The sequence below is a fragment of the Oncorhynchus masou genome, chromosome 27, assembly GCF_036934945.1.
Source record: "Oncorhynchus masou masou isolate Uvic2021 chromosome 27, UVic_Omas_1.1, whole genome shotgun sequence".
In the NCBI taxonomy this organism is placed as follows: Eukaryota; Metazoa; Chordata; class Actinopteri; order Salmoniformes; family Salmonidae; genus Oncorhynchus; species Oncorhynchus masou.
This window is the reverse complement of record NC_088238.1, coordinates 62,201,788-62,222,195: the sequence shown is the minus strand read 5'-3', so window position 1 is coordinate 62,222,195 and position 20,408 is coordinate 62,201,788. Positions and strand designations below refer to the sequence as shown.

The following is a 20,408-nucleotide window of genomic DNA, read 5'->3' as shown; positions in this document are numbered from 1 at the left end:
GTGTCTTAAGTCACTGTGGAAATGTGGGATCAGCATGACCTATACGAACTGATAGAAGCAGTTGTAAAAAAATTGCGTTTCGGAGGGCACAGAGACATGCCCATGAAATTCTCCTTTTTATCCCTGTTAAATCTTCATTTCGAAAATTGAATCAGAAAACTTCAATCCATCAAACTTTTTGTTAGGTGCTGATCTCTCTTCCTGCATAGGAATTTGCATTCATCCACCCCAGATGGGACTCGAACCCACAATCCCTGGCTTAGAAGGCCAGTGCCTTATCCATTAGTCCACTGGGGCACTTGCTGAAAATGAACTGGATAGCAGAGAGTGGTTTTGACCGATCGTACACATGGTTAAAGTAGACATCACGCTTCCGCTTCGCTTCTGTAATCAGCATGACCTGTACAAACTGACAGAAGGAGTCAAAAAATTATCACGGAGGGCACTGAGACATGCCCATGAATTGATGGTTTAGTATTTCTGTTTGCACTTCATTGCTATAAGCAAACTGAATAGCAGAGGATGGTTTCGATCCATAAATCCCTGGGTTAACGGCCAGGCACACTTCCACTTCATCACTACACTTTCAGGTACCCCGAAAAGATACTTGAATTCACGATACATGGATTAGGAGATCAGTGTCTTAAGCCACTGTGTCTCTCTGTGATCAGCATGACCTATATGGATTGATAGAAGCAGTAATAAAAAAAGAATGACGGAGGGCACAGAGACATGCACATGAAATTCTTCAATTTAAAAAAAATCCCTGTTTACACTTCATTTCTAAAAGTAGAATTGGATAGCTTCGATCCATCAACCTCTGTGTTATGTGTCCAGCTCTTCTCTTCTGTTTGCACTTCATTGCTAAAAGCAAACTGGATAGCAGAGGATGGTTTCAATCCCTAAATCACTCGGTTAACTGCCCTGCACGCTTCCACATCATCCCTCCACTTTCAGATCCCCCAAAACAATACTTGAACTCACAATAAATGGATTAGGTGGTCAGTGTCTTAAGTCACTGTGGAAATGTGGGATCAGCATGACCTATACGAACTGATAGAAGCAGTTGTAAAAAAATTGCATTTCGGAGGGCACAGAGACATGCCCATGAAATTCTCCTTTTTATCCCTGTTAAATCTTCATTTCTAAAAATTGAATCAGAAAACTGCAATCCATCAAACCTTATGTTGCGTGCTGATCTCTCTACCTACATAGGAATTTGCATTCATCCACCCCAGATGGGACTTGAACCCACAATCGCTGGCTTAGAATGCCAGTGCCTTATCCATTAGGCCACTGGGGCACTTGCTGAAAAAGAACTGGATAGCAAAGAGAGGTTCTGACCGATCGTACATGTGGTTAAAGTAGACATTACGCTTCCGCTTCGCTTCTGTAATCAGCATGACCTGTACAAACTGACAGAAGCAGTCAAAAAATTATCACGGAGGGCACTGAGACATGCCCATGAATTGATGGTTTAGTATTTCTGTTTGCACTTCATTGCTATAAGCAAACTGAATAGCAGAGGATGGTTTCGATCCATAAATCCCTGGGTTAACGGCCAGGCACACTTCCACTTCATCACTACACTTTCAGGTACCCCGAAAAGATACTTGAATTCACGATACATGGATTAGGAGATCAGTGTCTTAAGCCACTGTGTCTCTCTGTGATCAGCATGACCTATATGGATTGATAGAAGCAGTAATAAAAAAGAATCACGGAGGGCACAGAGACATGCACATGAAATTCTTCAATTTAAAAAAAAATCCCTGTTTACACTTCATTTCTAAAAGTAGAATTGGATAGCTTCGATCCATCAACCTCTGTGTTATGTGTCCAGCTCTTCTCTTCTGTTTGCACTTCATTGCTAAAAGCAAACTGGATAGCAGAGGATGGTTTCAATCCCTAAATCACTCGGTTAACTGCCCTGCACGCTTCCACATCATCCCTCCACTTTCAGATCCCCCAAAACAATACTTGAACTCACAATAAATGTATTAGGTGGTCAGTGTCTTAAGTCACTGTGGAAATGTGGGATCAGCATGACCTATACAAACTGATAGAAGCAGTTGTAAAAAAATTGCATTTCGGAGGGCACAGAGACATGCCCATGAAATTCTCCTTTTTATCCCTGTTAAATCTTCATTTCGAAAATTGAATCAGAAAACTTCAATCCATCAAACTTTTTGTTAGGTGCTGATCTCTCTTCCTGCATAGGAATTTGCATTCAGCCACCCCAGATGGGACTCGAACCCACAATCCCTGGCTTAGAAGGCCAGTGCCTTATCCATTAGGCCACTGGGGCACTTGCTGAAAATGAACTGGATAGCAGAGAGTGGTTTTGACCGATCGTACACATGGTTAAAGTAGACATCACGCTTCCGCTTCGCTTCTGTAATCAGCATGACCTGTACAAACTGACAGAAGGAGTCAAAAAATTATCACGGAGGGCACTGAGACATGCCCATGAATTGATGGTTTAGTATTTCTGTTTGCACTTCATTGCTATAAGCAAAATGAATAGCAGAGGATGGTTTCGATCCATAAATCACTGGGTTAACGGCCAGGCACACTTCCACTTCATCACTCCACTTTCAGATACCCTGGAAAGATACTTGAATTCACGATACATGGATTAGGAGATCAGTGTCTTAAGCCACTGTGTCTCTCTGTGATCAGCATGACCTATATGGATTGATAGAAGCAGTAATAAATAAAAGAATCACGGAGGGCACAGAGACATGCACATGAAATTCTTCAATTTAAAAAAAATCCCTGTTTACACTTCATTTCTAAAAGTAGAATTGGATAGCTTCGATCCATCAACCTCTGTGTTATGTGTCCAGCTCTTCTCTTCTGTTTGCACTTCATTGCTAAAAGCAAACTGGATAGCAGAGGATGGTTTCAATCCCTAAATCACTCGGTTAACTGCCCTGCACGCTTCCACATCATCCCTCCACTTTCAGATCCCCCAAAACAATACTTGAACTCACAATAAATGGATTAGGTGGTCAGTGTCTTAAGTCACTGTGGAAATGTGGGATCAGCATGACCTATACAAACTGATAGAAGCAGTTGTAAAAAAATTGCATTTCGGAGGGCACAGAGACATCCCCATGAAATTCTCCTTTTTATCCCTGTTAAATCTTAATTTCGAAAATTGAATCAGAAAACTTCAATCCATCAAACTTTTTGTTAGGTGCTGATCTCTCTTCCCGCATAGGAATTTGCATTCATCCACCCCAGATGGGACTCGAACCCACAATCCCTGGCTTAGAAGGCCAGTGCCTTATCCATTAGGCCACTGGGGCACTTGCTGAAAATGAACTGGATAGCAGAGAGTGGTTTTGACCGATCGTACACATGGTTAAAGTAGACATCACGCTTCCGCTTCGCTTCTGTAATCAGCATGACCTGTACAAACTGACAGAAGGAGTCAAAAAATTATCACGGAGGGCACTGAGACATGCCCATGAATTGATGGTTTAGTCTTTCTGTTTGCACTTCATTGCTATAAGCAAAATGAATAGCAGAGGATGGTTTCGATCCATAAATCACTGGGTTAACGGCCAGGCACACTTCCACTTCATCACTCCACTTTCAGATACCCTGGAAAGATACTTGAATTCACGATACATGGATTAGGAGATCAGTGTCTTAAGCCACTGTGTCTCTCTGTGATCAGCATGACCTATATGGATTGATAGAAGCAGTAATAAATAAAAGAATCACGGAGGGCACAGAGACATGCACATGAAATTCTTCAATTTAAAAAAAATCCCTGTTTACACTTCATTTCTAAAAGTAGAATTGGATAGCTTCGATCCATCAACCTCTGTGTTATGTGTCCAGCTCTTCTCTTCTGTTTGCACTTCATTGCTAAAAGCAAACTGGATAGCAGAGGATGGTTTCAATCCCTAAATCACTCGGTTAACTGCCCTGCACGCTTCCACATCATCCCTCCACTTTCAGATCCCCCAAAACAATACTTGAACTCACAATAAATGGATTAGGTGGTCAGTGTCTTAAGTCACTGTGGAAATGTGGGATCAGCATGACCTATACGAACTGATAGAAGCAGTTGTAAAAAATTGCATTTCGGAGGGCACAGAGACATGCCCATGAAATTCTCCTTTTTATCCCTGTTAAATCTTCATTTCTAAAAATTGAATCAGAAAACTGCAATCCATCAAACCTTATGTTGCGTGCTGATCTCTCTACCTACATAGGAATTTGCATTCATCCACCCCAGATGGGACTAGAACCCACAATCCCTGGCTTAGAAGGCCAGTGCCTTATCCATTAGGCCACTGGGGCACTTGCTGAAAATGAACTGGATAGCAGAGAGAGGTTCTGACCGATCGTACATGTGGTTAAAGTAGACATTACGCTTCCGCTTCGCTTCTGTAATCAGCATGACCTGTACAAACTGACAGAAGCAGTCAAAAAATTATCACGGAGGGCACTGAGACATGCCCATGAATTGATGGTTTAGTATTTCTGTTTGCACTTCATTGCTATAAGCAAACTGAATAGCAGAGGATGGTTTCGATCCATAAATCCCTGGGTTAACGGCCAGGCACACTTCCACTTCATCACTCCACTTTCAGGTACCCTGAAAAGATACTTGAATTCACGATACATGGATTAGGAGATCAGTGTCTTAAGCCACTGTGTCTCTCTGTGATCAGCATGACTTATATGGATTGATAGAAGCAGTAATAAAAAAAGAATCATGGAGGGCACAGAGACATGCACATGAAATTCTTCAATTTAAAAAAAATCCCTGTTTACACTTCATTTCTAAAAGTAGAATTGGATAGCTTCGATCCATCAACCTCTGTGTTATGTGTCCAGCTCTTCTCTTCTGTTTGCACTTCATTGCTAAAAGCAAACTGGATAGCAGAGGATGGTTTCAATCCCTAAATCACTCGGTTAACTGCCCTGCACACTTCCACATCATCCCTCCACTTTCAGATCCCCCAAAACAATGCTTGAACTCACAATAAATGGATTAGGTGGTCAGTGTCTTAAGTCACTGTGGAAATGTGGGATCAGCATGACCTATACGAACTGATAGAAGCAGTTGTAAAAAAATTGCATTTCGGAGGGCACAGAGAGATGCCCATGAAATGATGGTTTAATATTTATGTTTGCACTTCATTGCTATAAGCAAACTGAATAGCAGAGGATGGTTTCGATCCATAAATCTCTGGGTTAACGCCCAGGCACACTTCCACTTCATCACTCCACTTTCAGGTACCAAGAAAAGATACTTGAATTCACGATACATGGATTAGGAGATCAGTGTCTTAAGCCACTGTGTCTCTCTGTGATCAGCATGACCTATATGGATTGATAGAAGCAGTAATAAAAAAAGAATCACGGAGGGCATAGAGACATGCACATGAAATTCTTCAATTTAAAAAAAAATCCCTGTTTACACTTCATTTCTAAAAGTAGAATTGGATAGCTTCGATCCATCAACCTCTGTGTTATGTGCCCAGCTCTTCTCTTCTGTTTGCACTTCATTGCTAAAAGCAAACTGGATAGCAGAGGATGGTTTCAATCCCTAAGTCACTCGGTTAACTGCCCTGCACACTTCCACATCATCCCTCCACTTTCAGATCCCCCAAAACAATACTTGAACTCACAATAAATGGATTAGGTGGTCAGTGTCTTAAGTCACTGTGGAAATGTGGGATCAGCATGACCTATATGAACTGTTAGAAGCAGTTGTAAAAAAATTGCATTTCGGAGGGCACAGAGAGATGCCCATGAAATTCTCCTTTTTATCTCTGTTAAATATTCATTTCTAAAAATTGAATCAGAAAACTTCAATCCATCAAACTTTATGTTAGGTGCTGATCTCTCTTCCTATATAGGAATTTACATTCATCCACCCCAGATGGGACTCGAACCCACAATCCCTGGCTTAGAAGGCCAGTGCCTTATCCATTAGGCCACTGGGGCACTTGCTGAAAATGAACTGGGTAGCAGAGAGTGGTTTCGACCGATCGTACACGTGGTTAAAGTCGACGTCACGCTTCCGCTTCGCTTCGGTAATCAGCATGACCTGTACAAACTGACAGAAGCAGTCAAAAAATTATCACGGAGGGCACTGAGACATGCCCATGAAATGATGGTTTAATATTTATGTTTGCACTTCATTGCTATAAGCAAACTGAATAGCAGAGGATGTTTTCGATCCATAAATCCCTGGGTTAACGCCCAGGCACACTTCCACTTCATCACTCCACTTTCAGGTACCAAGAAAAGATACTTGAATTCACGATACATGGATTAGGAGATCAGTGTCTTAAGCCACTGTGTCTCTCTGTGATCAGCATGACCTATATGGATTGATAGAAGCAGTAATAAAAAAAGAATCACGGAGGGCATAGAGACATGCACATGAAATTCTTCAATTTAAAAAAAATCCCTGTTTACACTTCATTTCTAAAAGTAGAATTGGATAGCTTCGACCCATCAACCTCTGTGTTATGTGTCCAGCTCTTCTCTTCTGTTTGCACTTCATTGCTAAAAGCAAACTGGATAGCAGAGGATGGTTTTAATCCCTAAATCACTCGGTTAACTGCCCTGCACGCATCCACATCATCCCTCCACTTTCAGGTCCCCCAAAACAATACTTGAACTCACAATAAATGGATTAGGTGGTCAGTGTCTTAAGTCACTGTGGAAATGTGGGATCAGCATGACCTATACGAACTGATAGAAGCAGTTGTAAAAAAAAAATGAATTTCGGAGGGCACAGAGACATGCCCATGAAATTCTCCTTTTTATCCCTGTTTACACTTCATTTCTAAAAGTAGAATTGGATAGCTTCGATCCATCAACCTCTGTGTTATGTGTCCAGCTCTTCTCTTCTGTTTGCACTTCATTGCTAAAAGCAAACTGGATAGCAGAGGATGGTTTCAATCCCTAAATCACTTGGTTAACTGCCCTGCACACTTCCACATCATCCCTCCACTTTCAGATCCCCCAAAACAATACTTGAACTCACAATAAATGGATTAGGTGGTCAGTGTCTTAAGTCACTTTGGAAATGTGGGATCAGCATGACCTATACGAACTGATAGAAGAAGTTGTAAAAAAATTGCATTTCGGAGGGCACAGAGAGATGCCCATGAAATTCTCCTTTTTATCTCTGTTAAATATTCATTTCTAAAAATTGAATCAGAAAACTTCAATCCATCAAACTTTATGTTGCGTGCTAATCTATCTTCCTACATAGGAATTTACATTCATCCACCCCATATGGGACTCGAACCCACAATCCCTGGCTTAGAAGGCCAGTGCCTTATCCACTAGGCCACTGGGGCACTTGCAGAAAAAGAACTGGATATCAGAGAGTGGTTTCAACCGATCGTACACGTGGTTAAAGTCGACGTCACGCTTCCGCTGCGCTTCTGTAATCAGCATGACCTGTACAAACTGACAGAAGCAGTCAAAAAATTATCACGGAGGGCACTGAGACATGCCCATGAATTGATGGTTTAATATTTCTGTTTGCACTTCATTGCTATAAGCAAAATGAATAGCAGAGGATGGTTTCGATCCATAAATCCCTGGGTTAACGGCCAGGCACACTTCCACTTCATCACTCCACTTTCAGGTACCCCAAAAAGATACTTGAATTCACGATACATAGATTAGGAGATCAGTGTCTTAAGCCACTGTGTCTATCTGTGATCAGCATGACCTATATGGATTGATAGAAGCAGTAATAAAAAAAGAATCACGGAGGGCATAGTGACATGCACATGAAATTCTTCAATTTAAAAAAAATCCCTGTTTACACTTCATTTCTAAAAGTAGAATTGGATAGCTTCGATCCATCACCCTCTTTGTTATGTGTCCAGCTCTTCTCTTCTGTTTGCACTTCATTGCTAAAAGCAAACTGGATAGCAGAGGATGGTTTCAAACCCTAAATCACTTGGTTAACTGCCCTGCACACTTCCACATCATCCCTCCACTTTCAGATCCCCCAAAACAATACTTGAACTCACAATAAATGGATTAGGTGGTCAGTGTCTTAAGTCACTGTGGAAATGTGGGATCAGCATGACCTATACGAACTGATAGAAGCAGTTGTAAAAAAATTGCATTTCGGAGGGCACAGAGAGATGCCCATGAAATTCTCCTTTTTATCTCTGTTAAATATTCATTTCTAAAAATTGAATCAGAAAACTTCAATCCATCAAACTTTATGTTAGGTGCTGATCTCTCTTCCTACATAGGAATTTACATTCATCCACCCCAGATGGGACTCGAACCCACAATCCCTGGCTTAGAAGGCCAGTGCCTTATCCATTAGGCCACTAGGGCACTTGTTGAAAATGAACTGGGTAGCAGAGAGTGGTTTCGACCGATCGTACATGTGGTTAAAGTCGACGTCACGCTTCCGCTTCGCTTCGGTAGTCAGCATGACCTGTACAAACTGACAGAAGCAGTCAAGAAATTATCACGGAGGGCACTGAAACATGCCCATGAAATGATGGTTTAATATTTATGTTTGCACTTCATTGCTATAAGCAAACTGAATAGCAGAGGATGTTTTCGATCCATAAATCCCTGGGTTAACGGCCAGGCACACTTCCACTTCATCACTCCACTTTCAGGTACCCCGAAAAGATACTTGAATTCTCGATACATAGATTAGGAGATCAGTGTCTTAAGCCACTGTGTCTCTCTGTGATCAGCATGACCTATATGGATTGATAGAAGCAGTAATAAAAAAAGAATCACGGAGGGCATAGAGACATGCACATGAAATTCTTCAATTTAAAAAAAATCCCTGTTTACACTTCATTTCTAAAAGTAGAATTGGATAGCTTCGATCCATCACCCTCTGTGTTATGTGTCCAGCTCTTCTCTTCTGTTTGCACTTCATTGCTAAAAGCAAACTGGATAGCAGAGGATGGTTTCAAACCCTAAATCACTTGGTTAACTGCCCTGCACACTTCCACATCATCCCTCCACTTTCAGGTCCCCCAAAACAATACTTGAACTCACAATAAATGGATTAGGTGGTCAGTGTCTTAAGTCACTGTGGAAATGTGGGATCAGCATGACCTATACGAACTGATAGAAGCAGTTGTAAAAAAAAATGAATTTCGGAGGGCACAGAGACATGCCCATGAAATTCTCCTTTTTATCCCTGTTTACACTTCATTTCTAAAAGTAGAATTGGATAGCTTCGATCCATCAACCTCTGTGTTATGTGTCCAGCTCTTCTCTTCTGTTTGCACTTCATTGCTAAAAGCAAACTGGATAGCAGAGGATGGTTTCAATCCCTAAATCACTTGGTTAACTGCCCTGCACACTTCCACATCATCCCTCCACTTTCAGATCCCCCAAAACAATACTTGAACTCACAATAAATGGATTAGGTGGTCAGTGTCTTAAGTCACTTTGGAAATGTGGGATCAGCATGACCTATACGAACTGATAGAAGAAGTTGTAAAAAAATTGCATTTCGGAGGGCACAGAGAGATGCCCATGAAATTCTCCTTTTTATCTCTGTTAAATATTCATTTCTAAAAATTGAATCAGAAAACTTCAATCCATCAAACTTTGTGTTAGGTGCTGATCTCTTCCTACATAGGAACTTACATTCATCCACCCCAGATGGGACTCCAACCCACAATCCCTGGCTTAGAAGGCCAGTGCCTTATCCATTAGGCCACTGGGGCACTTGCTGAAAGTGAACTGGGTAGCAGAGAGTGGTTTCGACCGATCGTACATGTGGTTAAAGTAGACATTACGCTTCCGCTTCGCTTCTGTAATCAGCATGACCTGTACAAACTGACAGAAGCAGTCAAAAAATTATCACGGAGGGCAATGAAACATGCCCATGAATTGATGGTTTAATATTTCTGTTTGCACTTCATTGCTATTAGCAAAATGAATAGCAGAGGATGGTTTCTATCCATAAATCCCTGGGTTAACGGCCAGGCACACTTCCACTTCATCACTCCACTTTCAGGTACCCCGAAAAGATACTTGAATTCACTATACATGGATTAGGAGATCAGTGTCTTAAGCCACTGTGTCTCTCTGTGATCAGCATGATTTATATGGATTGATAGAAGCAGTAATAAAAAAAGAATCACGGAGGGCACAGAGACATGCACATGAAATTCTTCAATTTAAAAAAAATCCCTGTTTACACTTCATTTCTAAAAGTAGAATTGGATAGCTTCGATCCATCAACCTCTGTGTTATGTATCCAGCTCTTCTCTTCTGTTTGCACTTCATTGCTAAAAGCAAACTGGATAGCAGAGGATGGTTTCAATCCCTAAATCACTTGGTTAACTGCCCTGCACGCTTCCACATCATCCCTCCACTTTCAGATCCCCCAAAACAATACTTGAACTCACAATAAATGGATTAGGTGGTCAGTGTCTTAAGTCACTGTGGAAATGTGGGATCAGCATGACCTATACGAACTGATAGAAGCAGTTGTAAAAAAATTGCATTTCGGAGGGCACAGAGAGATGCCCATGAAATTCTCCTTTTTATCCCTGTTAAATCTTCATTTCTAAAAATTGAATCAGAAAACTTCAATCCATCAAACTTTATGTTAGGTGCTGATCTCTCTTCCTACATAGGAATTTACATTCATCCACCCCAGATGGGACTCGAACACTCAATACATGGCTTAGAAGGCCAGTGCCTTATCCATTAGGCCACTGGGGCACTTGCTGAAAATGAACTGGGTAGCAGAGAGTGGTTTCGACCGATCGTACATGTGGTTAAAGTAGACATTACGCTTCCGCTTCGCTTCGGTAATCAGCATGACCTGTACAAACTGACAGAAGCAGTCAAAAAATTATCACGGAGGGCACTGAGACATGCCCATGAATTGATGGTTTAATATTTCTGTTTGCACTTCATTGCTATTAGCAAACTGAATAGCAGAGGATGGTTTCGATCCATAAATCCCTGGGTTAACGGCCAGGCACACTTCCACTTCATCACTCCACTTTCAGGTACCCCGAAAAGATACTTGAATTCACAATACATGGATTAGGAGATCAGTGTCTTAAGCCACTGTGTCTCTCTGTGATCAGCATGACCTATATGGATTGATAGAAGCAGTAAAAAAAAAAGAATCTCGGAGGGCACAGAGAGATGCCCATGAAATTCTCCTTTTTATCTCTGTTAAATATTCATTTCTAAAAATTGAATCAGAAAACTTCAATCCATCAAACTTTATGTTAGGTGCTGATCTCTCTTCCTACATAGGAATTTACATTCATCCACCCCAGATGGGACTCGAACCCACAATCCCTGGCTTAGAAGGCCAGTGCCTTATCCATTAGGCCACTAGGGCACTTGCTGAAAATGAACTGGGTAGCAGAGAGTGGTTTCGACCGATCGTACATGTGGTTAAAGTCGACGTCACGCTTCCGCTTCGCTTCGGTAGTCAGCATGACCTGTACAAACTGACAGAAGCAGTCAAGAAATTATCACGGAGGGCACTGAAACATGCCCATGAAATGATGGTTTAATATTTATGTTTGCACTTCATTGCTATAAGCAAACTGAATAGCAGAGGATGTTTTCGATCCATAAATCCCTGGGTTAACGGCCAGGCACACTTCCACTTCATCACTCCACTTTCAGGTACCCCGAAAAGATACTTGAATTCTCGATACATAGATTAGGAGATCAGTGTCTTAAGCCACTGTGTCTCTCTGTGATCAGCATGACCTATATGGATTGATAGAAGCAGTAATAAAAAAAGAATCACGGAGGGCATAGAGACATGCACATGAAATTCTTCAATTTAAAAAAAATCCCTGTTTACACTTCATTTCTAAAAGTAGAATTGGATAGCTTCGATCCATCACCCTCTGTGTTATGTGTCCAGCTCTTCTCTTCTGTTTGCACTTCATTGCTAAAAGCAAACTGGATAGCAGAGGATGGTTTCAAACCCTAAATCACTTGGTTAACTGCCCTGCACACTTCCACATCATCCCTCCACTTTCAGGTCCCCCAAAACAATACTTGAACTCACAATAAATGGATTAGGTGGTCAGTGTCTTAAGTCACTGTGGAAATGTGGGATCAGCATGACCTATACGAACTGATAGAAGCAGTTGTAAAAAAAAATGAATTTCGGAGGGCACAGAGACATGCCCATGAAATTCTCCTTTTTATCCCTGTTTACACTTCATTTCTAAAAGTAGAATTGGATAGCTTCGATCCATCAACCTCTGTGTTATGTGTCCAGCTCTTCTCTTCTGTTTGCACTTCATTGCTAAAAGCAAACTGGATAGCAGAGGATGGTTTCAATCCCTAAATCACTTGGTTAACTGCCCTGCACACTTCCACATCATCCCTCCACTTTCAGATCCCCCAAAACAATACTTGAACTCACAATAAATGGATTAGGTGGTCAGTGTCTTAAGTCACTTTGGAAATGTGGGATCAGCATGACCTATACGAACTGATAGAAGAAGTTGTAAAAAAATTGCATTTCGGAGGGCACAGAGAGATGCCCATGAAATTCTCCTTTTTATCTCTGTTAAATATTCATTTCTAAAAATTGAATCAGAAAACTTCAATCCATCAAACTTTGTGTTAGGTGCTGATCTCTCTTCCTACATAGGAACTTACATTCATCCACCCCAGATGGGACTCCAACCCACAATCCCTGGCTTAGAAGGCCAGTGCCTTATCCATTAGGCCACTGGGGCACTTGCTGAAAGTGAACTGGGTAGCAGAGAGTGGTTTCGACCGATCGTACATGTGGTTAAAGTAGACATTACGCTTCCGCTTCGCTTCTGTAATCAGCATGACCTGTACAAACTGACAGAAGCAGTCAAAAAATTATCACGGAGGGCAATGAAACATGCCCATGAATTGATGGTTTAATATTTCTGTTTGCACTTCATTGCTATTAGCAAAATGAATAGCAGAGGATGGTTTCTATCCATAAATCCCTGGGTTAACGGCCAGGCACACTTCCACTTCATCACTCCACTTTCAGGTACCCCGAAAAGATACTTGAATTCACTATACATGGATTAGGAGATCAGTGTCTTAAGCCACTGTGTCTCTCTGTGATCAGCATGATTTATATGGATTGATAGAAGCAGTAATAAAAAAAGAATCACGGAGGGCACAGAGACATGCACATGAAATTCTTCAATTTAAAAAAATCCCTGTTTACACTTCATTTCTAAAAGTAGAATTGGATAGCTTCGATCCATCAACCTCTGTGTTATGTATCCAGCTCTTCTCTTCTGTTTGCACTTCATTGCTAAAAGCAAACTGGATAGCAGAGGATGGTTTCAATCCCTAAATCACTTGGTTAACTGCCCTGCACGCTTCCACATCATCCCTCCACTTTCAGATCCCCCAAAACAATACTTGAACTCACAATAAATGGATTAGGTGGTCAGTGTCTTAAGTCACTGTGGAAATGTGGGATCAGCATGACCTATACGAACTGATAGAAGCAGTTGTAAAAAAATTGCATTTCGGAGGGCACAGAGAGATGCCCATGAAATTCTCCTTTTTATCCCTGTTAAATCTTCATTTCTAAAAATTGAATCAGAAAACTTCAATCCATCAAACTTTATGTTAGGTGCTGATCTCTCTTCCTACATAGGAATTTACATTCATCCACCCCAGATGGGACTCGAACACTCAATACATGGCTTAGAAGGCCAGTGCCTTATCCATTAGGCCACTTGGGGCACTTGCTGAAAATGAACTGGGTAGCAGAGAGTGGTTTCGACCGATCGTACATGTGGTTAAAGTAGACATTACGCTTCCGCTTCGCTTCGGTAATCAGCATGACCTGTACAAACTGACAGAAGCAGTCAAAAAATTATCACGGAGGGCACTGAGACATGCCCATGAATTGATGGTTTAATATTTCTGTTTGCACTTCATTGCTATTAGCAAACTGAATAGCAGAGGATGGTTTCGATCCATAAATCCCTGGGTTAACGGCCAGGCACACTTCCACTTCATCACTCCACTTTCAGGTACCCCGAAAAGATACTTGAATTCACAATACATGGATTAGGAGATCAGTGTCTTAAGCCACTGTGTCTCTCTGTGATCAGCATGACCTATATGGATTGATAGAAGCAGTAAAAAAAAAAGAATCTCGGAGGGCACAGAGACATGCACATGAAATTCTTCAATTTAAAACAAATCCCTGTTTACACTTCATTTCTAAAAGTAGTATTGGATACCTTCGATCCATCAACCTCTGTGTTATGTGCCCAGCTCTTCTCTTCTGTTTGCACTTCATTGCTAAAAGCAAACTGGATAGCAGAGGATGGTTTCGATGCCTAAATCACTTGGTTAACTGCCCTGCACACCTCCACATCATCCCTCCACTTTCAGATCCCCCAAAACAATGCTTGAACTCACAATAAATGGATTAGGTGGTCAGTGTCTTAAGTCACTGTGGAAATGTGGGATCAGCATGACCTATACGAACTGATAGAAGCAGTTGTAAAAAAAAATTGCATTTCGGAGGGCACAGAGACATGCCCATGAAATTCTCCTTTTTATCCCTGTTAAATCTTCATTTCTAAAAATTGAATCAGAAAGCTTCAATCCATCAAACCTTATGTTAGGTGCTGATCTCTCTTGCAACGTAGGAATTTGCGTTCATCCACCCCAGATGGGACTCGAACCCACAATCCCTGGCTTAGAAGGCCAGTGCCTTATCTATTAGGCCACTGGGGCACTTGCTGAAGATTTACTGGATAGCAGAGAGTGATTTCGACCGATCGTACACGTGGTTAAAGAATACATTACGCTTCCGCTTCGCTTCTGTAATCAGCATGACCGGTACAAACTGACAGAAGCAGTCAAAAAATTATCACAGAGGGCACAGAGACATGCCCATGAAATTCTCCTTTTTATCCCTGTTAAATCTTCATTTCTAAAAATTGAATCAGAAAGCTTCAATACATCAAACTTTATGTTAGGTGCTGATCTCTCTTCCAACGTGGGAATTTACGTTCATTCACCCCAGATGGGACTCGAACCCACAATCCCTGGCTTAGAAGGCCAGTGCCTTATCCATTAGGCCACTGGGGCACTTGCTGAAGATTTACTGGATAGCAGAGAGTGATTTCGACCGATCGTACACGTGGTTAAAGAAGACATTACGCTTCCGCTTCGCTTCTGTAATCAGCATGACCTGTACAAACTGACAGAAGCAGTCAAAAAATTATCACGGAGGGCACTGAGACATGCCCATGAATTGATGGTTTAATATTTCTGTTTGCACTTCATTGCTATTAGCAAACTGAATAGCAGAGGCTGGTTTCGATCCATAAATCCCTGGGTTAACGGCAAGGCACACTTCCACTTCATCACTCCACTTTCAGGTACCCCAAAACAACACTTGAATTCTCAATACATGGATTAGGAGATCAATGTCTTAAGCCACTGTGTCTCTCTGTGATCAGCATGACCTATATGGATTGATAGAAGCAGTAAAAAAAAAAGAATCTCGGAGGGCACAGAGACATGCACATGAAATTCTTCAATTTAAAACAAATCCCTGTTTACACTTCATTTCTAAAAGTAGTATTGGATACCTTCGATCCATCAACCTCTGTGTTATGTGCCCAGCTCTTCTCTTCTGTTTGCACTTCATTGCTAAAAGCAAACTGGATAGCAGAGGATGGTTTCGATGCCTAAATCACTTGGTTAACTGCCCTGCACACCTCCACATCATCCCTCCACTTTCAGATCCCCCAAAACAATGCTTGAACTCACAATAAATGGATTAGGTGGTCAGTGTCTTAAGTCACTGTGGAAATGTGGGATCAGCATGACCTATACGAACTGATAGAAGCAGTTGAAAAAAAAAATTGCATTTCGGAGGGCACAGAGACATGCACATGAAATTCTTCAATTTAAAAAAAATCCCTGTTTACACTTAATTTCTAAAAGTAGTATTGGATACCTACGATCCATCAACCTCTGTGTTATGTGCCCAGCTCTTCTCTTCTGTTTGCACTTCATTGCTAAAAGCATACTGGATAGCAGAGTATGGTTTCGATGCCTAAATCACTTGGTTAACTGCCCTGCACACCTCCACATCATCCCTCCACTTTCAGATCCCCCAAAACAATACTTGAACTCACAATAAATGGATTAGGTGGTCAGTGTCTTAAGTCACTGTGGAAATGTGGGATCAGCATGACCTATACGAACTGATAGAAGCAGTTGTAAAAAAAAAAGCATCTCGGAGGGCACAGAGACATGCCCATGAAATTCTCCTTTTTATCCCTGTTAAATCTTCATTTCTAAAAAGTGAATCAGAAAGCTTCAATCCATCAAACTTTATGTTAGGTGCTGATCTCTCTTCCAACGTAGGAATTTGCTTCCATCCACCCCAGATGGGACTCGAACCCACAATCCCTGGCTTAGAAGGCCAGTGCCTTATCCATTAGGCCACTGGGGCACTTGCTGTAAAATTACTGGATAGCAGAGAGTGATTTCGACCGATCGTACACGTGGTTAAAGAAGACATTACGCTTCCGCTTCGCTTCTGTAATCAGCATGACCTGTACAAACTGACAGAAGCAGTCAAAAAATTATCACGGAGGGCACTGAGACATGCCCATGAATTGATGGTTTAATATTTCTGTTTGCACTTCATTGCTATTAGCAAACTGAATAGCAGAGGATGCTTTCGATCCATAAATCACTGGGTTAACGGCCAGGCACACTTCCACTTCATCACTCCACTTTCAGGTACCCTGAAAAGATACTTGAATTCACAATACATGGATTAAGAGATCAGTGTCTTAAGCCACTGTTGTCTCTCTGTGATCAGCATGACCTATATGGATTGATAGAAGCAGTAAAAAAAAAGAATCTCGGAGGGCACAGAGACATGCACATGAAATTCTTCAATTTAAAAAAAATCCCTGTTTACACTTCATTTCTAAAAGTAGTATTGGATACCTTCGATCCATCAACCTCTGTGTTATGTGCCCAGCTCTTCTCTTCTGTTTGCACTTCATTGCTAAAAGCAAACTGGATAGCAGAGGATGGTTTCGATGCCTAAATCACTTGGTTAACTGCCCTGCACACCTCCACATCATCCCTCCACTTTCAGATCCCCCAAAACAATGCTTGAACTCACAATAAATGGATTAGGTGGTCAGTGTCTTAAGTCACTGTGGAAATGTGGGATCAGCATGACCTATACGAACTGATAGAAGCAGTTGAAAAAAAAAATTGCATTTCGGAGGGCACAGAGACATGCACATGAAATTCTTCAATTTAAAAAAAATCCCTGTTTACACTTCATTTCTAAAAGTAGTATTGGATACCTACAATCCATCAACCTCTGTGTTATGTGCCCAGCTCTTCTCTTCTGTTTGCACTTCATTGCTAAAAGCATACTGGATAGCAGAGTATGGTTTCGATGCCTAAATCACTTGGTTAACTGCCCTGCACACCTCCACATCATCCCTCCACTTTCAGATCCCCCAAAACAATACTTGAACTCACAATAAATGGATTAGGTGGTCAGTGTCTTAAGTCACTGTGGAAATGTGGGATCAGCATGACCTATACGAACTGATAGAAGCAGTTGTAAAAAAAAATGCATTTCGGAGGGCACAGAGACATGCCCATGAAATTCTCCTTTTTATCCCTGTTAAATCTTCATTTCTAAAAATTGAATCAGAAAGCTTCAATCCATCAAACTTTATGTTAGGTGCTGATCTCTCTTCCAACGTAGGAATTTGCGTTCATCCACCCCAGATGGGACTCGAACCCACAATCCCTGGCTTAGAAGGCCAGTGCCTTATCCATTAGGCCACTGGGGCACTTGCTGTAAAATTACTGGATAGCAGAGAGTGATTTCAACCGATCGTACACGTGGTTAAAGAAGACATTACGCTTCCGATTCGCTTCTGTAATCAGCATGACCTGTACAAACTGACAGAAGCAGTCAAAAAATTATCACGGAGGGCACTGAGACATGCCCATGAATTGATGGTTTAATATTTCTGTTTGCACTTCATTGCTATTAGCAAACTGAATAGCAGAGGATGGTTTCGATCCATAAATCCTGGGTTAACGGCCAGGCACACTTCCACTTCATCACTCCACTTTCAGGTACCCCAAAAAGATACTTGAATTCACAATACATGGATTAGGAGATCAGTGTCTTAAGCCACTGTGTCTCTCTGTGATCAGCATGACCTATATGGATTGATAGAAGCAGTAAAAAAAAGAATCTCGGAGGGCACAGAGACATGCACATGAAATTCTTCAATTTAAAAAAAATCCCTGTTTACACTTCATTTCTAAAAGTAGTATTGGATACCTTCGATCCATCAACCTCTGTGTTATGTGCCCAGCTCTTCTCTTCTGTTTGCACTTCATTGCTAAAAGCAAACTGGATAGCAGAGGATGGTTTCGATGCCTAAATCACTTGGTTAACTGCCCTGCACACCTCCACATCATCCCTCCACTTTCAGATCCCCCAAAACAATGCTTGAACTCACAATAAATGGATTAGGTGGTCAGTGTCTTAAGTCACTGTGGAAATGTGGGATCAGCATGACCTATACGAACTGATAGAAGCAGTTGTAAAAAAAAAATTGCATTTCGGAGGGCACAGAGACATGCCCATGAAATTCTCCTTTTTATCCCTGTTAAATCTTCATTTCTAAAAATTGAATCAGAAAGCTTCAATCCATCAAACTTTATGTTAGGTGCTGATCTCTCTTCCAACTTAGGAATTTGCGTTCATCCACCCCAGATGGGACTCGAACCCACAATCCCTGGCTTAGAAGGCCAGTGCCTTATCCATTAGGCCACTGGGGCACTTGCTGAAAAATTACTGGATAGCAGAGAGTGATTTCGACCGATCGTAGACGTGGTTAAAGAAGACATTACGCTTCCGCTTCGCTTCTGTAATCAGCATGACCTGTACAAACTGACAGAAGCAGTCAAAAAATTATCACGGAGGGCACTGAGACATGCCCATGAATTGATGGTTTAATTTTCTGTTTGCACTTCATTGCTATTAGCAAACTGAATAGCAGAGGATGGTTTCGATCCATAAATCACTGGGTTAACGGCCAGGCACACTTCCACTTCATCACTCCACTTTCAGGTACCCCGAAAACATACTTGAATTCACAATACATGGATTAGGAGATCAGTGTCTTAAGCCACTGTGTCTCTCTGTGATCAGCATGACCTATATGGATTGATAGAAGCAGTAAAAAAAAAAGAATCTCGGAGGGCACAGAGACATGCACATGAAATTCTTCAATTTAAAACAAATCCCTGTTTACACTTCATTTCTAAAAGTAGTATTGGATACCTTCGATCCATCAACCTCTGTGTTATGTGCCCAGCTCTTCTCTTCTGTTTGCACTTCATTGCTAAAAGCAAACTGGATAGCAGAGGATGGTTTCGATGCCTAAATCACTTGGTTAACTGCCCTGCACACCTCCACATCATCCCTCCACTTTCAGATCCCCCAAAACAATGCTTGAACTCACAATAAATGGATTAGGTGGTCAGTGTCTTAAGTCACTGTGGAAATGTGGGATCAGCATGACCTATACGAACTGATAGAAGCAGTTGAAAAAAAAAATTGCATTTCGGAGGGCACAGAGACATGCACATGAAATTCTTCAATTTAAAAAAATCCCTGTTTACACTTCATTTCTAAAAGTAGTATTGGATACCTACGATCCATCAACCTCTGTGTTATGTGCCCAGCTCTTCTCTTCTGTTTGCACTTCATTGCTAAAAGCATACTGGATAGCAGAGTATGGTTTCGATGCCTAAATCACTTGGTTAACTGCCCTGCACACCTCCACATCATCCCTCCACTTTCAGTTCCCCCAAAACAATACTTGAACTCACAATAAATGGATTAGGTGGTCAGTGTCTTAAGTCACTGTGGAAATGTGGGATCAGCATGACCTATACGAACTGATAGAAGCAGTTGTAAAAAAAAATGCATTTCGGAGGGCACAGAGACATGCCCATGAAATTCTCCTTTTTATCCCTGTTAAATCTTCATTTCTAAAAATTGAATCAGAAAGCTTCAATCCATCAAACTTTATGTTAGGTGCTGATCTCTCTTCCAACGTAGGAATTTGCGTTCATCCACCCCAGATGGGACTCGAACCCACAATCCCTGGCTTAGAAGGCCAGTGCCTTATCCATTAGGCCACTGGGGCACTTGCTGTAAAATTACTGGATAGCAGAGAGTGATTTCGACCAATCGTACACGTGGTTAAAGAAGACATTACGCTTCCGCTTCGCTTCTGTAATCAGCATGACCTGTACAAACTGACAGAAGCAGTCAAAAAATTATCACGGAGGGCACTGAGACATGCCCATGAATT

The 20,408-nt window shown here is 41.5% G+C and overlaps 15 non-coding genes across 15 annotated transcripts; all 15 read right to left on the bottom strand.

The window, feature by feature from the left end:
• Positions 1-2,235: 2,235 nt before the first annotated feature.
• On the bottom strand, positions 2,236-2,308 carry trnar-ucu (transfer RNA arginine (anticodon UCU)). Its single transcript has one exon. It is a non-coding gene; the product is annotated as a tRNA-Arg (tRNA).
• A 933-nt stretch (positions 2,309-3,241) lies between these two features.
• Positions 3,242-3,314, bottom strand: trnar-ucu (transfer RNA arginine (anticodon UCU)). The gene has a single exon. It is a non-coding gene; the product is annotated as a tRNA-Arg (tRNA).
• A 933-nt stretch (positions 3,315-4,247) lies between these two features.
• On the bottom strand, positions 4,248-4,320 carry trnar-ucu (transfer RNA arginine (anticodon UCU)). The gene has a single exon. It is a non-coding gene; the product is annotated as a tRNA-Arg (tRNA).
• Positions 4,321-5,903: 1,583 nt separating this feature from the next.
• Positions 5,904-5,976, bottom strand: trnar-ucu (transfer RNA arginine (anticodon UCU)). Its single transcript has one exon. It is a non-coding gene; the product is annotated as a tRNA-Arg (tRNA).
• A 1,297-nt stretch (positions 5,977-7,273) lies between these two features.
• Positions 7,274-7,346, bottom strand: trnar-ucu (transfer RNA arginine (anticodon UCU)). The gene has a single exon. It is a non-coding gene; the product is annotated as a tRNA-Arg (tRNA).
• Positions 7,347-8,279: 933 nt separating this feature from the next.
• trnar-ucu (transfer RNA arginine (anticodon UCU)) lies at positions 8,280-8,352 on the bottom strand. Its single transcript has one exon. It is a non-coding gene; the product is annotated as a tRNA-Arg (tRNA).
• A 1,294-nt stretch (positions 8,353-9,646) lies between these two features.
• trnar-ucu (transfer RNA arginine (anticodon UCU)) lies at positions 9,647-9,719 on the bottom strand. Its single transcript has one exon. It is a non-coding gene; the product is annotated as a tRNA-Arg (tRNA).
• Positions 9,720-11,289: 1,570 nt separating this feature from the next.
• On the bottom strand, positions 11,290-11,362 carry trnar-ucu (transfer RNA arginine (anticodon UCU)). The gene has a single exon. It is a non-coding gene; the product is annotated as a tRNA-Arg (tRNA).
• Positions 11,363-12,658: 1,296 nt separating this feature from the next.
• On the bottom strand, positions 12,659-12,731 carry trnar-ucu (transfer RNA arginine (anticodon UCU)). Its single transcript has one exon. It is a non-coding gene; the product is annotated as a tRNA-Arg (tRNA).
• A 1,941-nt stretch (positions 12,732-14,672) lies between these two features.
• trnar-ucu (transfer RNA arginine (anticodon UCU)) lies at positions 14,673-14,745 on the bottom strand. The gene has a single exon. It is a non-coding gene; the product is annotated as a tRNA-Arg (tRNA).
• Positions 14,746-15,029: 284 nt separating this feature from the next.
• Positions 15,030-15,102, bottom strand: trnar-ucu (transfer RNA arginine (anticodon UCU)). The gene has a single exon. It is a non-coding gene; the product is annotated as a tRNA-Arg (tRNA).
• A 1,305-nt stretch (positions 15,103-16,407) lies between these two features.
• Positions 16,408-16,480, bottom strand: trnar-ucu (transfer RNA arginine (anticodon UCU)). Its single transcript has one exon. It is a non-coding gene; the product is annotated as a tRNA-Arg (tRNA).
• Positions 16,481-17,785: 1,305 nt separating this feature from the next.
• Positions 17,786-17,858, bottom strand: trnar-ucu (transfer RNA arginine (anticodon UCU)). The gene has a single exon. It is a non-coding gene; the product is annotated as a tRNA-Arg (tRNA).
• Positions 17,859-18,791: 933 nt separating this feature from the next.
• Positions 18,792-18,864, bottom strand: trnar-ucu (transfer RNA arginine (anticodon UCU)). Its single transcript has one exon. It is a non-coding gene; the product is annotated as a tRNA-Arg (tRNA).
• A 1,303-nt stretch (positions 18,865-20,167) lies between these two features.
• On the bottom strand, positions 20,168-20,240 carry trnar-ucu (transfer RNA arginine (anticodon UCU)). Its single transcript has one exon. It is a non-coding gene; the product is annotated as a tRNA-Arg (tRNA).
• Between the last annotated feature and the right edge of the window lie 168 nt (positions 20,241-20,408).